We start from the raw sequence: 10,000 nt of genomic DNA on the forward strand, positions 1-10,000 counted from the left end.
ATTATAATCTTGATTTGAAATCCTTGCTTGAATTGTTTGCAGTTTTCACCCTCTACCAAGTTTTTTATTCAAAGGCAGTGGAAATCAAGCTGAACTCGCATCTCAATACAACAAGAGACAGAACTGCTTGATCTTTTTTAGGCTTGTACCAACAAGAAAATCTTGGAGATGCTGGGGATTGAACCCAGGACCTCATACATGCAAAGCATGCGCTCTAACACTGAGCTACATCCCCTTGTAAGGCATACTTTCTGTCTCTGCTGATCGGTCAAATCAACATGTATTACGTTAAACAACTGGTACTTGCAATCAAACGGGGATGCATACCTTTACCATCAGGGTCAAGTCATCCAATACATTTGTTCTGTCCCTGCTGATCATACAAACCATTGATTAAGTGAAACAACTTAATCTTGCAGTGTTTATCCTCCTTTTTTCAAAGGCAGTGGAAATCAAGCTCAACTCGCATCTCAATACAACAAGAGACAGAACTGCTTGAGCTTTTTTAAGCTTGTAACAACAAGAAACCCTTGGAGATGCTGGGGATTGAACGCAGGACCTCATACATGCAAAGCATGCTCTACCACTGAGCTACATCCCTTGTAAGGCATTCTTTCTGTCTCTGCTGATCGGTCAAATCAACATGTATTACGTTAAACAACTGGTACTTGCAATCAAGCGGGGATGCATACCTTTACCATCAGGGTCAAGTCATCCAATATCTTTTTAGGCTTGTACCAACAAGAAAACCTTGGAGATGCTGGGGATTGAACCCAGGACCTCATACATGCAAAGCATGCGCTCTACCACTGAGCTACATCCCCTCGTAAGGCATTCTTTCTGTCTCTGCTGATCGGTCAAATCAACATGTATTACGTTAAACAACTGGTACTTGCAATCAAACGGGGATGCATACCTTTACCATCAGGGTCAAGTCATCCAATACATTTGTTCTGTCCCTGCTGATCATACAAACCATTGATTAAGTGAAACAACTGGTACTTGCGATCAAACGGGGATGCATACTTTTACCATCAGGGTCAAGTCATCTTCAAATGAAATGTTTTAACTGATAAAGAGTAAATCTTTGATTTTAGAACTGAGATGTTGCTTTCACTTCAAATGATTCTAATATTGATTTGAAATCCTTGCTTGAATTGTTTGCAGTGTTTATCCTCCTTTTTTCAAAGGCAGTGGAAATCAAGCTCAACTCGCATCTCAATACAACAAGAGACAGAACTGCTTGAGCTTTTTTAAGCTTGTAACAACAAGAAACCCTTGGAGATTGAACGCAGGACCTCGTACATGCAAAGCATGCGCTCTACCACTGAGCTACATCCCCTTGTAAGGCATTCTTTCTGTCTCTGCTGATCGGTCAAATCAACATGTATTACGTTAAACAACTGGTACTTGCAATCAAACGGGGATGCATACCTTTACCATCAGGGTCAAGTCATCCAATACATTTGTTCTGTCCCTGCTGATCATACAAACCATTGATTAAGTGAAACAACTGGTACTTGCGATCAAACGGGGATGCATACCTTTAGCATCAGGGTCAAGTCATCTTCAAATAAAATGTTGTAACTGATAAAGAGTAAATCTTTTATTTTAGAACTGAGATGTTGCTTTCACTTCAAATGATTATAATCTTGATTTGAAATCCTTGCTTGAATTGTTTGCAGTGTTTATCCTCCTTTTTTCAAAGGCAGTGGAACTCAAGCTCAACTCGCATCTCAATACAACAAGAGACAGAACTGCTTGAGCTTTTTTAAGCTTGTAACAACAAGAAACCCTTGGAGATGCTGGGGATTGAACGCAGGACCTCATACATGCAAAGCATGCGCTCTACCACTGAGCTACATCCCCTTGTAAGGCATTCTTTCTGTCTCTGCTGATCGGTCAAATCAACATGTATTACGTTAAACAACTGGTACTTGCAATCAAACGGGGATGCATACCTTTACCATCAGGGTCAAGTCATCCAATATCTTTTTAGGCTTGTACCAACAAGAAAACCTTGGAGATGCTGGGGATTGAACCCAGGACCTCATACATGCAAAGCATGCGCTCTACCACTGAGCTACATCCCCTTGTAAGGCATTCTTTCGGTCTCTGCTGATCGGTCAAATCAACATGTATTATGTTAAACAACTGGTACTTGCAATCAAACGGGGATGCATACCTTTACCATCAGGGTCAAGTCATCCAATACATTTGTTCTGTCCCTGCTGATCATACAAACCATTGATTAAGTGAAACAACTGATACTTGCGATCAAACGGGGATGCATACTTTTACCATCAGGGTCAAGTCATCTTCAAATGAAATGTTTTAACTGATAAAGAGTAAATCTTTGATTTTAGAACTGAGATGTTGCTTTCACTTCAAATGATTCTAATCTTGATTTGAAATCCTTGCTTGAATTGTTTGCAGTGTTTATCCTCCTTTTTTCAAAGGCAGTGGAAATCAAGCTCAACTCGCATCTCAATACAACAAGAGACAGAACTGCTTGAGCTTTTTTAAGCTTGTAACAACAAGAAACCCTTGGAGATGCTGGGATTGAACCCAGGACCTCATACATGCAAAGCATGCGCTCTACCACTGAGCTACATCCCCTTGTAAGGCATTCTTTCTGTCTCTGCTGATCGGTCAAATCAACATGTATTACGTTAAACAACTGGTACTTGCAATCAAACGGGGATGCATACCTTTACCATCAGGGTCAAGTCATCCAATACATTTGTTCTGTCCCTGCTGATCATACAAACCATTGATTAAGTGAAACAACTGGTACTTGCAAGCAAACGGGGATACATACCTTTACCATCAGGGTCAAGTCATCTTCAAATGAAATGTTTTAACTGATTAAGAGTCAATCTTTTACTTTAGAACTGAGATGTTGCTTTCACTTCAAATTATTATAATCTTGATTTGAAATCCTTGCAGTGTTTACCCTCTACCAAGGTTTTTTTTCAAAGGCAGTGGAAATCAAGCTCAAATCACATCCCAATACAACAAGAGGCAGAACTGCTTGAACTTTTTAAGGCTTGTACCAACAAGAAACCATTGGAGATGCTGGGGATTGAACCCAGGACCTCATACATGCGAAGCATGCGCTCTACCACTGAGCTACATCCCCTTCCAATACGTTTGTTCTGTCCCTGCTGATCATACAAACCATTGATTAAGTGAAACAACTGGTACTTGCGATCAAACGGGGATGCATACCTTTACCATCAGGGTCAAGTCATCTTCAAATGAAATGTTTTAACTGATAAAGAGTAAATCTTTTATTTTAGAACTGAGATGTTGCTTTCACTTCAAATGATTATAATCTTGATTTGAAATCCTTGCTTGAATTGTTTGCAGTGTTTATCCTCCTTTTTTCAAAGGCAGTGGAAATCAAGCTCAACTCGCATCTCAATACAACAAGAGACAGAACTGCTTGAGCTTTTTTAAGCTTGTAACAACAAGAAACCCTTGGAGATGGTGGAGATTGAACCCAGGACCACACACAGGCAAAAACATCCCCTCGCAAATTTGTTGCTCTCTCTCTCTCTGCTGAATTTGCAAATCTTCATTGGTTAAGGTATAAAACTAAAACCTGCAATCAAATGGGGATACACACCTGTACTTGCAGAGTAAGTGTCTTCAAATGCATTCTGTTAGTAACCTTTGAAGAGTAAATCCTTTACTTCATGACTTAGAAGTTGATTTCACTTCAAATGATTATAATCTTGATTTGAAGTATTTGCTTGAAAATGTTCCCAATGTTTACCATCTAACAAGTCTGCTGAAATGGATTTCAATGTTTAGATCAACACAAATCCAATCTCAGAACCCAATGCCACAGAACTGCTGGTGCATCTGTTGTATTGTAACAATAAGTTTCCTTTTAAGATTCTAGGGATTGTATCCCAGGACCTCATACAGGAAAAATATGCACTCTGCCCCTGAGCTACATCATCAAAGAGAAAAACAAGTTTGTCACCATTTGAGAGTTTGATTTAGCTGAAATTGCAAGCAAAGATTTCAAAAGGCATTATTTGCCAAGATCTTTGGGAAATAACATAGATGCTTGAAAGCACTTGGAGATGCTGAGGATTGAACCCAGGACCTCATACACGCAAAGCACGCGCTCTACCACTGAGCTACATCCCCTTGTAGGGTGTTGTTTCTGTCTCTGCTGATCGGTCAAATCAACATGTATTACGTTAAACAACTGGTACTTGCGATCAAACGGGGATGCATACCTTTACCATCAGGGTCAAGTCATCTTCAAATGAAATGTTTTAACTGATAAAGAGTAAATCTTTTATTTTAGAACTGAGATGTTGCTTTCACTTCAAATGATTATAATCTTGATTTGAAATCCTTGCTTGAATTGTTTGCAGTTTTCACCCTCTACCAAGTTTTTTATTCAAAGGCAGTGGAAATCAAGCTCAACTCGCATCTCAATACAACAAGAGACAGAACTGCTTGATCTTTTTAGGCTTGTACCAACAAGAAAACCTTGGAGATGCTGGGGATTGAACCCAGGACCTCATACATGCATAGCATGCGCTCTACCACTGAGCTACATCCCCTTGTAAGGCATACTTTCTGTCTCTGCTGATCGGTCAAATCAACATGTATTACATTAAACAACTGGTACTTGCAATCAAACGGGGATGCATACCTTTACCATCAGGGTCAAGTCATCCAATACATTTGTTCTGTCCCTGCTGATCATACAAACCATTGATTAAGTGAAACAACTGGTACTTGCGATCAAACGGGGATGCATACTTTTACCATCAGGGTCAAGTCATCTTCAAATGAAATGTTTTAACTGATAAAGAGTAAATCTTTTATTTAAAAACTGAGATGTTGCTTTCACTTCAAATGATTATAATCTTGATTTGAAATACTTGCTTGAATTGTTTGCAGTGTTTATCCTCCTTTTTTCAAAGGCAGTGGAAATCAAGCTCAACTCGCATCTCAATACAACAAGAGACAGAACAGCTTGAGCTTTTTAAAGCTTGTAACAACAAGAAACCCTTGGAGATGCTGGGGATTGAACGCAGGACCTCATACATGCAAAGCATGCGCTCTACCACTGAGCTACATCCCCTTGTAAGGCATTCTTTCTGTCTCTGCTGATCGGTCAAATCAACATGTATTACGTTAAACAACTGGTACTTGCAATCAAACGGGGATGCATACCTTTACCATCAGGGTCAAGTCATCCAATATCTTTTTTAGGCTTGTACCAACAAGAAAACCTTGGAGATGCTGGGGATTGAACCCAGGACCTCATACATGCAAAGCATGCGCTCTACCACTGAGCTACATCCCCTTGTAAGGCATTCTTTCTGTCTCTGCTGATCGGTCAAATCAACATGTATTACGTTAAACAACTGGTACTTGCAATCAAACGGGGATGCATACCTTTACCATCAGGGTCAAGTCATCCAATATCTTTTTAGGCTTGTACCAACAAGAAAACCTTGGAGATGCTGGGGATTGAACCCAGGACCTCATACATGCAAAGCATGCGCTCTACCACTGAGCTACATCCCCTTGTAAGGCATTCTTTCTGTCTCTGCTGATCGGTCAAATCAACATGTATTACGTTAAACAACTGGTACTTGCAATCAAACAGGGATGCATACCTTTACCATCAGGGTCAAGTCATCCAATACATTTGTTCTGTCCCTGCTGATCATACAAACCATTGATTAAGTGAAACAACTGGTACTTGCGATCAAACGGGGATGCATACTTTTACCATCAGGGTCAAGTCATCTTCAAATGAAATGTTTTAACTGATAAAGAGTAAATCTTTTATTTTAGAACTGAGATGTTGCTTTCACTTCAAATGATTATAATCTTGATTTGAAATCCTTGCTTGAATTGTTTGCAGTTTTCACCCTCTACCAAGTTTTTTATTCAAAGGCAGTGGAAATCAAGCTCAACTCGCATCTCAATACAACAAGAGACAGAACTGCTTGATCTTTTTTAGGCTTGTACCAACAAGAAAACCTTGGAGATGCTGGGGATTGAACCCAGGACCTCATACATGCATAGCATGCGCTCTACCACTGAGCTACATCCCCTTGTAAGGCATACTTTCTGTCTCTGCTGATCGGTCAAATCAACATGTATTACATTAAACAACTGGTACTTGCAATCAAACGGGGATGCATACCTTTACCATCAGGGTCAAGTCATCCAATACATTTGTTCTGTCCCTGCTGATCATACAAACCATTGATTAAGTGAAACAACTGGTACTTGCGATCAAACGGGGATGCATACTTTTACCATCAGGGTCAAGTCATCTTCAAATGAAATGTTTTAACTGATAAAGAGTAAATCTTTTATTTTAGAACTGAGATGTTGCTTTCACTTCAAATGATTATAATCTTGATTTGAAATCCTTGCTTGAATTGTTTGCAGTGTTTATCCTCCTTTTTTCAAAGGCAGTGGAACTCAAGCTCAACTCGCATCTCAATACAACAAGAGACAGAACTGCTTGAGCTTTTTTAAGCTTGTAACAACAAGAAACCCTTGGAGATGCTGGGGATTGAACGCAGGACCTCATACATGCAAAGCATGCGCTCTACCACTGAGCTACATCCCCTTGTAAGGCATTCTTTCTGTCTCTGCTGATCGGTCAAATCAACATGTATTACGTTAAACAACTGGTACTTGCAATCAAACGGGGATGCATACCTTTACCATCAGGGTCAAGTCATCCAATATCTTTTTTAGGCTTGTACCAACAAGAAAACCTTGGAGATGCTGGGGATTGAACCCAGGACCTCATACATGCAAAGCATGCGCTCTACCACTGAGCTACATCCCCTTGTAAGGCATTCTTTCTGTCTCTGCTGATCGGTCAAATCAACATGTATTACGTTAAACAACTGGTACTTGCAATCAAACGGGGATGCATACCTTTACCATCAGGGTCAAGTCATCCAATATCTTTTTAGGCTTGTACCAACAAGAAAACCTTGGAGATGCTGGGGATTGAACCCAGGACCTCATACATGCAAAGCATGCGCTCTACCACTGAGCTACATCCCCTTGTAAGGCATTCTTTCTGTCTCTGCTGATCGGTCAAATCAACATGTATTACGTTAAACAACTGGTACTTGCAATCAAACGGGGATGCATACCTTTACCATCAGGGTCAAGTCATCCAATACATTTGTTCTGTCCCTGCTGATCATACAAACCATTGATTAAGTGAAACAACTGGTACTTGCAAGCAAACGGGGATACATACCTTTACCATCAGGGTCAAGTCATCTTCAAATGAAATGTTTTAACTGATTAAGAGTCAATCTTTTACTTTAGAACTGAGATGTTGCTTTCACTTCAAATTATTATAATCTTGATTTGAAATCCTTGCAGTGTTTACCCTCTACCAAGGTTTTTTTCAAAGGCAGTGGAAATCAAGCTCAAATCACATCCCAATACAACAAGAGGCAGAACTGCTTGAACTTTTTAAGGCTTGTACCAACAAGAAACCATTGGAGATGCTGGGGATTGAACCCAGGACCTCATACATGCGAAGCATGCGCTCTACCACTGAGCTACATCCCCTTCCAATACGCTTGTTCTGTCCCTGCTGATCATACAAACCATTGATTAAGTGAAACAACTGGTACTTGCGATCAAACGGGGATGCATACCTTTACCATCAGGGTCAAGTCATCTTCAAATGAAATGTTTTAACTGATAAAGAGTAAATCTTTTATTTTAGAACTGAGATGTTGCTTTCACTTCAAATGATTATAATCTTGATTTGAAATCCTTGCTTGAATTGTTTGCAGTTTTCACCCTCTACCAAGTTTTTTATTCAAAGGCAGTGGAAATCAAGCTCAACTCGCATCTCAATACAACAAGAGACAGAACTGCTTGATCTTTTTAGGCTTGTACCAACAAGAAAACCTTGGAGATGCTGGGGATTGAACCCAGGACCTCATACATGCAAAGCATGCGCTCTACCACTGAGCTACATCCCCTTGTAAGGCATACTTTCTGTCTCTGCTGATCGGTCAAATCAACATGTATTACGTTAAACAACTGGTACTTGCAATCAAACGGGGATGCATACCTTTACCATCAGGGTCAAGTCATCCAATACATTTGTTCTGTCCCTGCTGATCATACAAACCATTGATTAAGTGAAACAACTGGTACTTGCAAGCAAACGGGGATACATACCTTTACGTCAGGGTCAAGTCATCTTCAAATGAAATGTTTTAACTGATTAAGAGTCAATCTTTTACTTTAGAACTGAGATGTTGCTTTCACTTCAAATGATTATAATCTTGATTTGAAATCCTTGCAGTGTTTACCCTCTACCAAGGTTTTTTTTTCAAAGGCAGTGGAAATCAAGCTCAACTCACATCCCAATACAACAAGAGGCAGAACTGCTTGAACTTTTTAAGGCTTGTACCAACAAGAAACCATTGGAGATGCTGGGGATTGAACCCAGGACCTCATACATGCGAAGCATGCGCTCTACCACTGAGCTACATCCCCTTCCATTATGTTTGTTCTGTCCCTGCTGATCATACAAACCATTGATTAAGTGAATCAACTGGTACTTGCGATCAAACGGAGATGCATACTTTTACCATCAGGGTCAAGTCATCTTCAAATGAAATGTTTTAACTGATAAAGAGTAAATCTTTGATTTTAGAACTGAGATGTTGCTTTCACTTCAAATGATTCTAATCTTGATTTGAAATCCTTGCTTGAATTGTTTGCAGTGTTTATCCTCCTTTTTTCAAAGGCAGTGGAAATCAAGCTCAACTCGCATCTCAATACAACAAGAGACAGAACTGCTTGAGCTTTTTTAAGCTTGTAACAACAAGAAACCCTTGGAGATTGAACGCAGGACCTCGTACATGCAAAGCATGCGCTCTACCACTGAGCTACATCCCTTGTAAGGCATTCTTTCTGTCTCTGCTGATCGGTCAAATCAACATGTATTACGTTAAACAACTGGTACTTGCAATCAAACGGGGATGCATACCTTTACCATCAGGGTCAAGTCATCCAATACATTTGTTCTGTCCCTGCTGATCATACAAACCATTGATTAAGTGAAACAACTGGTACTTGCAAGCAAACGGGGATACATACCTTTACCATCAGGGTCAAGTCATCTTCAAATGAAATGTTTTAACTGATTAAGAGTCAATCTTTTACTTTAGAACTGAGATGTTGCTTTCACTTCAAATTATTATAATCTTGATTTGAAATCCTTGCAGTGTTTACCCTCTACCAAGGTTTTTTTTCAAAGGCAGTGGAAATCAAGCTCAAATCACATCCCAATACAACAAGAGGCAGAACTGCTTGAACTTTTTAAGGCTTGTACCAACAAGAAACCATTGGAGATGCTGGGGATTGAACCCAGGACCTCATACATGCGAAGCATGCGCTCTACCACTGAGCTACATCCCTTCCAATACGTTTGTTCTGTCCCTGCTGATCATACAAACCATTGATTAAGTGAAACAACTGGTACTTGCGATCAAACGGGGATGCATACCTTTACCATCAGGGTCAAGTCATCTTCAAATGAAATGTTTTAACTGATAAAGAGTAAATCTTTTATTTTAGAACTGAGATGTTGCTTTCACTTCAAATGATTATAATCTTGATTTGAAATCCTTGCTTGAATTGTTTGCAGTGTTTATCCTCCTTTTTTCAAAGGCAGTGGAAATCAAGCTCAACTCGCATCTCAATACAACAAGAGACAGAACTGCTTGAGCTTTTTAAGCTTGTAACAACAAGAAACCCTTGGAGATGGTGGAGATTGAACCCAGGACCACACACAGGCAAAAACATCCCTCGCAAATTTGTTGCTCTCTCTCTCTCTGCTGAATTTGCAAATCTTCATTGGTTAAGGTATAAAACTAAAACCTGCAATCAAATGGGGATACACACCTGTACTTGCAGAGTAAGTGTCTTCAAATGCATTCTGTTAGTA

At 39.8% G+C, this 10,000-nt stretch overlaps 19 non-coding genes across 19 annotated transcripts; all 19 read right to left on the bottom strand.

Moving 5' to 3' along the window:
- Positions 1-163: 163 nt before the first annotated feature.
- On the bottom strand, positions 164-235 carry trnaa-ugc (transfer RNA alanine (anticodon UGC)). Its single transcript has one exon. It is a non-coding gene; the product is annotated as a tRNA-Ala (tRNA).
- A 517-nt stretch (positions 236-752) lies between these two features.
- On the bottom strand, positions 753-824 carry trnaa-ugc (transfer RNA alanine (anticodon UGC)). The gene has a single exon. It is a non-coding gene; the product is annotated as a tRNA-Ala (tRNA).
- A 973-nt stretch (positions 825-1,797) lies between these two features.
- On the bottom strand, positions 1,798-1,869 carry trnaa-ugc (transfer RNA alanine (anticodon UGC)). The gene has a single exon. It is a non-coding gene; the product is annotated as a tRNA-Ala (tRNA).
- A 152-nt stretch (positions 1,870-2,021) lies between these two features.
- trnaa-ugc (transfer RNA alanine (anticodon UGC)) lies at positions 2,022-2,093 on the bottom strand. The gene has a single exon. It is a non-coding gene; the product is annotated as a tRNA-Ala (tRNA).
- Positions 2,094-2,548: 455 nt separating this feature from the next.
- Positions 2,549-2,619, bottom strand: trnaa-ugc (transfer RNA alanine (anticodon UGC)). The gene has a single exon. It is a non-coding gene; the product is annotated as a tRNA-Ala (tRNA).
- Positions 2,620-3,070: 451 nt separating this feature from the next.
- On the bottom strand, positions 3,071-3,142 carry trnaa-cgc (transfer RNA alanine (anticodon CGC)). Its single transcript has one exon. It is a non-coding gene; the product is annotated as a tRNA-Ala (tRNA).
- Positions 3,143-4,092: 950 nt separating this feature from the next.
- trnaa-ugc (transfer RNA alanine (anticodon UGC)) lies at positions 4,093-4,164 on the bottom strand. The gene has a single exon. It is a non-coding gene; the product is annotated as a tRNA-Ala (tRNA).
- A 353-nt stretch (positions 4,165-4,517) lies between these two features.
- Positions 4,518-4,589, bottom strand: trnaa-ugc (transfer RNA alanine (anticodon UGC)). The gene has a single exon. It is a non-coding gene; the product is annotated as a tRNA-Ala (tRNA).
- A 455-nt stretch (positions 4,590-5,044) lies between these two features.
- trnaa-ugc (transfer RNA alanine (anticodon UGC)) lies at positions 5,045-5,116 on the bottom strand. The gene has a single exon. It is a non-coding gene; the product is annotated as a tRNA-Ala (tRNA).
- Positions 5,117-5,269: 153 nt separating this feature from the next.
- trnaa-ugc (transfer RNA alanine (anticodon UGC)) lies at positions 5,270-5,341 on the bottom strand. The gene has a single exon. It is a non-coding gene; the product is annotated as a tRNA-Ala (tRNA).
- A 152-nt stretch (positions 5,342-5,493) lies between these two features.
- Positions 5,494-5,565, bottom strand: trnaa-ugc (transfer RNA alanine (anticodon UGC)). The gene has a single exon. It is a non-coding gene; the product is annotated as a tRNA-Ala (tRNA).
- A 464-nt stretch (positions 5,566-6,029) lies between these two features.
- On the bottom strand, positions 6,030-6,101 carry trnaa-ugc (transfer RNA alanine (anticodon UGC)). Its single transcript has one exon. It is a non-coding gene; the product is annotated as a tRNA-Ala (tRNA).
- A 455-nt stretch (positions 6,102-6,556) lies between these two features.
- On the bottom strand, positions 6,557-6,628 carry trnaa-ugc (transfer RNA alanine (anticodon UGC)). Its single transcript has one exon. It is a non-coding gene; the product is annotated as a tRNA-Ala (tRNA).
- A 153-nt stretch (positions 6,629-6,781) lies between these two features.
- On the bottom strand, positions 6,782-6,853 carry trnaa-ugc (transfer RNA alanine (anticodon UGC)). Its single transcript has one exon. It is a non-coding gene; the product is annotated as a tRNA-Ala (tRNA).
- Positions 6,854-7,005: 152 nt separating this feature from the next.
- On the bottom strand, positions 7,006-7,077 carry trnaa-ugc (transfer RNA alanine (anticodon UGC)). Its single transcript has one exon. It is a non-coding gene; the product is annotated as a tRNA-Ala (tRNA).
- Positions 7,078-7,527: 450 nt separating this feature from the next.
- trnaa-cgc (transfer RNA alanine (anticodon CGC)) lies at positions 7,528-7,599 on the bottom strand. Its single transcript has one exon. It is a non-coding gene; the product is annotated as a tRNA-Ala (tRNA).
- Positions 7,600-7,949: 350 nt separating this feature from the next.
- On the bottom strand, positions 7,950-8,021 carry trnaa-ugc (transfer RNA alanine (anticodon UGC)). Its single transcript has one exon. It is a non-coding gene; the product is annotated as a tRNA-Ala (tRNA).
- Positions 8,022-8,472: 451 nt separating this feature from the next.
- Positions 8,473-8,544, bottom strand: trnaa-cgc (transfer RNA alanine (anticodon CGC)). Its single transcript has one exon. It is a non-coding gene; the product is annotated as a tRNA-Ala (tRNA).
- Positions 8,545-9,399: 855 nt separating this feature from the next.
- trnaa-cgc (transfer RNA alanine (anticodon CGC)) lies at positions 9,400-9,471 on the bottom strand. Its single transcript has one exon. It is a non-coding gene; the product is annotated as a tRNA-Ala (tRNA).
- Positions 9,472-10,000: the final 529 nt, after the last annotated feature.

This window comes from Xyrauchen texanus, chromosome 8 (genome assembly GCF_025860055.1).
Source record: "Xyrauchen texanus isolate HMW12.3.18 chromosome 8, RBS_HiC_50CHRs, whole genome shotgun sequence".
NCBI classification, from domain to species: Eukaryota; Metazoa; Chordata; class Actinopteri; order Cypriniformes; family Catostomidae; genus Xyrauchen; species Xyrauchen texanus.